This window comes from Morone saxatilis, unplaced genomic scaffold (genome assembly GCF_004916995.1).
Source record: "Morone saxatilis isolate NCDOM2014 unplaced genomic scaffold, NCSU_SB_2.0 Contig5, whole genome shotgun sequence".
NCBI lineage: Eukaryota > Metazoa > Chordata > Actinopteri > Moronidae > Morone > Morone saxatilis.
The window spans coordinates 12,192,106-12,196,281 of NW_023340095.1; positions in this window are offsets into that span (position 1 = coordinate 12,192,106).

Genomic DNA, 4,176 nt, shown 5'->3' on the forward strand with positions numbered 1-4,176 from the left:
TTGTGTTCATTTCTGAAGTTTTCCTGCTGAACACAAGATGTCTCCTACTTCACTGTAAAGTCCATTGTTAGTGTATGTGCACTGGTGGCTTCCAGTTTCTATCACAGTACATTGTCATAGTAAACCTTAGCAAAAAAGCAGCAGGAACATATGTTACCATTGCTTTCCCATAAAAAAAAGATTGCAATATGAAAAGGTAAATTAACCTGGTAATGCAATTTTTATTTTGGTGACTATTTTACAAGAATAGCGAGGCTGTACGTCACTTCCTGTTATCATGTTTGAGTGGCAGGGTCGCAACGGGTCAAAACAATCAACGTTGGGAATATTTGTTTTGCTCACCTGGATGAGTTCCTGACAGAGGAGTTCACTGAGGAACCTGAAGATGTTTTAGAAAGTGAGTGCTAAATGTTAGTTTGGTTAGATGTGTGAAGCTAGCTTTGTGCTATTAGCGGCAGTAGTTTTCCATTCCAGGTAATTTGGGAATACAATTAGAACTGGTTAAACAATGTTGATGCTGTGGTGCAAATGCAGTGGCTTTTTTTTTAAGTTTTGTGATAGTTTTGTGGCTTTAATTTATGATGTTGTGTGTTGGGGTAACTTTGGCAGTGGCAGTGTGCAATAGTTCACATTAATGAACGCCTATAAATAAAGGCTGGTTCTATAATTGATTTGATTCATTAAAAAAAAGGTTTTGGAGAATGGAAGTGTGTTGAGTTTAGGCTGCAACCAGTAGTTTCTTTAGCAATTAATTGTTTAGTATCTTAATTGTTAAAAAAAATACTGACAAAAAGCTGTTCAGAATATGCTTAAAGTCCACTTTAATTTGGTTGTCCAGATCCTAAAGATACTCACACAGATACTGTGAAATATGACAAACAACTGCAATTCCTCTGAAACAATAAATCAATTGATAAAATAGATGCCAATTAATTTTCTGTTGATCACTAATCGATTCATTGTTGCAGCCCTAGTTGAATATTGTGTTATGAATGCCAAGATGCTCCACAGATACATTTACAATTGTTCATTTTTAAGGTTTAAATTCATATTTATTGCAGTTCTTTGCATCGTTTATGCTAAGCCTTTTTTATTTATTAATTGATTGAATTGAAATGTCCCACATTGTCCTACACAAACATGCATAGATAACCTGCACTATATCCAAGACCGGCAGCAGGCCTTGATACTGTGCCTTTTTGAGCTTTTTAAAAATATGTTTTTAATTGCCTAGCAGCCAGCAGCTTTTTTTCTCAGGTAATTTTCCAAAGGCTATGAAAATGACATTTAGCCCATAACCTGGATGTCTCAGTAATTAACAATTATTGGCCCATAATGTATAAACCTGCCTCTGTTTAGCAACGTCTTGGCCTCAATTACTTTTACAATTTCCAATCTTGAATTTGGCCCCACAAAACTGAGGCTCAGACAAACTTTCACTTCTAGGTCTGATAGACCTCGCTTTAGTGTTGACAGATTGGAAAACAGTTTAGACTTTCTGGCACCGTCCTAATTAGTTTATGTCTTCCTAAGGTGTTTATGTTATGTTTTATATTATGTCAGCAACATCTGTACAATATAAATATAATCTCAAATGTCATTGTTCAGAGATTTGTCCAACATAATGGTAGTGTTTTAGGGACTAACTAACTAACTGGTTAGTTGGTAACTGGTAACTTTGTTACCACAGAACCTCAACAGACTTTGCAAGCACAAGTTAACAACACTGGCTCTAGTCTGGTTGCAGCGTTCCCCTAACCCTGCAAAAGATCTGTATTGTTATTTATTTAATGTTTTCTACAAATAATATACTGTGAAGGTATGATGATATATGCAAATAAGGCACACTTGGTTATTTAAAGCAGAGCAATGTTCTGTCTTTGAAGACTGCTGGCCCAGAAATGAATTCATAAACCCATAATTAAAATAAGTAAACAAATGGTACTTTGTTGATACTGTAGGCCATTGTCCAATAAGTAAATTAATCCAGTCTACACAAAACACATTTCAGCATTTGCCGTGAGTCGCTGTGTTGTAGGCTGGTAGTCTTTAGGAATGTTTAAGCCATACATGAACTGTAAATGCAAAATGTATAGGGCCATTTAAACTTCTGACTTGCAGTGCAGCTGGCCTGTGCTTCTCTGGAAGCAGTCTAGATTTTCTCCACTAGATGTCAGGGAGCTCCCAGATTTGAGAATGAATTTAGCAGCATCCAGCTCTCAGAAGGAATCATACGTTTAAACTTTAGTTTAACCAAATGTGATCAAACTAAAGCTATGATGATATCACATCATGTGTTAAATTAAAAGGCCTCCATGTCCTGTTGATTTTAAGTTACAACAGAATATTTAAATTAAATTTCACTGCATGCACTTTAAATAAAACATAAAAACACTTCTGAGAATTACAAAAACTCAGATGAAAAGTTTTCAGTGAAAATACAATTAAAGGGCTACTATGATCAAAATCTTATTATCTAGGTGAAGGTGATCGTTACTTGTCACCAGGAGTTGCTATCTCCTCCTTTCCTTCAACAGCAGCCACCAAAAGAGGGAGACATTACATTAAAAATAAAGAAACATGCGCTCCACGTACGAAACCTCCACATGCTGTATGTGTCTTATTCAGCTCCATATACCATTAGGTTATAATAATATAACAATCAGTCGGCAGATGATTAGATACACTGTATGTTCATATGTTTATATGATTTTTTTAAAGTACACGAGTACATGTGACCGAGGCCCTTGTAGCACTCACAAATTTTACCTTTCCTTTGTGTTTTTGTCAATCTCCAAATGCAATGCATTTTAACTTAGTATGAAGTTCATGAGTATGAAGCTGACACAAAGAGTCATGTGTGACTGTAGTCAGAAGATGGCAATGGTGTCAGGTTATTGCTTGGCTGTCAGCGTTGGTGGGCTGGACAGGCAGCAGCTCTGCAGTGAGCAGGGCTCCTTTCTGCCTGCTGGAGATCTTGTACTGGCTGCTTGAGTCAGCCCTAAGCCACTCTCCCCACGCAGGGCTCCCTTCACCAGCGTTCACCTAAATCTGTCACACAGATTTGACACTGCGTCACTTGGAGTGCACTCTGAAATGACATGTATATAATGTGGAATATTGTGCACATTTACAGCCTGGACTTCCCTTAGAGCATTAACAGTTTTCTTGTTTTTTATTATTATTTTTCTTGTGGGGAAAATAACACGCAAGTTAAACACATTATTGAATACTACTATAATTAATACAAATATTTTTTTTCATGCCTAACATCTTTAAATGCAGTTTACTGCCGTGACTGTTTAAATAATTTTGAGATCAGAGATTTTAATTGTCACATAAAAACATTTAAATGATAAAAACAACTCCTTTTTTTTATTGGTGAGGGGGAGGGAGTAAGAGGTTAATTGTTTAATCAGATTTGAAGACTAGTTCACAGTGTTTCCATATGGGGGACTTTTACCAACTGAACTGTGTCTTTACATTTCTGTGGCCAGTCAAAAATTTACCGCCAAACATTCGGCACATTTAGGCCATAAACCTAACAACCCAAATCAGCTCAAATTAGGCTCATAGCTATTTATGCGTGAGGAATTACCCTAAATGCTGTCTTGTATCTTTTTCCCTGTGAGAAAACAATTTACACTGATCCTGATTTTAGAATAAATTAATTTCAGCTTCCTATTTCACATTAGTACTGTATAGAAATGTGAAGTATGGAACAGAAATGTTAAGGGAACAAAATTAATAATAAAAATGCATTAATATTGAGAATTTTCTTTATGTTAAATTGTTTTAATGTTTAAAACACATTTACAGAACACTTGAGTGTGTATTTTCTTTTTTTGTTGAATTACATATTTTCACAGTTAACATACCGATGTAATATTAATTATACTTGGTTTTGTTATCTGACGACATCAGTCCCTCAGGAACATGTATTTACACACTGCTCCCCCTCCACCATTGACAGCTTAGTATTTTGAAGATATTTGCAGTAATGATTTCCTAATATGTTTCCAATACATAAAAAGCTCTGTGCTTTTTCAGGCTTATGTATCCAACCATCTGCCTCTGTCTGTCATTGTGTGTTTCCTCGATAAGAAAGCTCCTGCATGAAAAAAGTTCTGCATTAGGAACAGAGACCAGACAGTGGACTGAGTGCCCATCACCCTG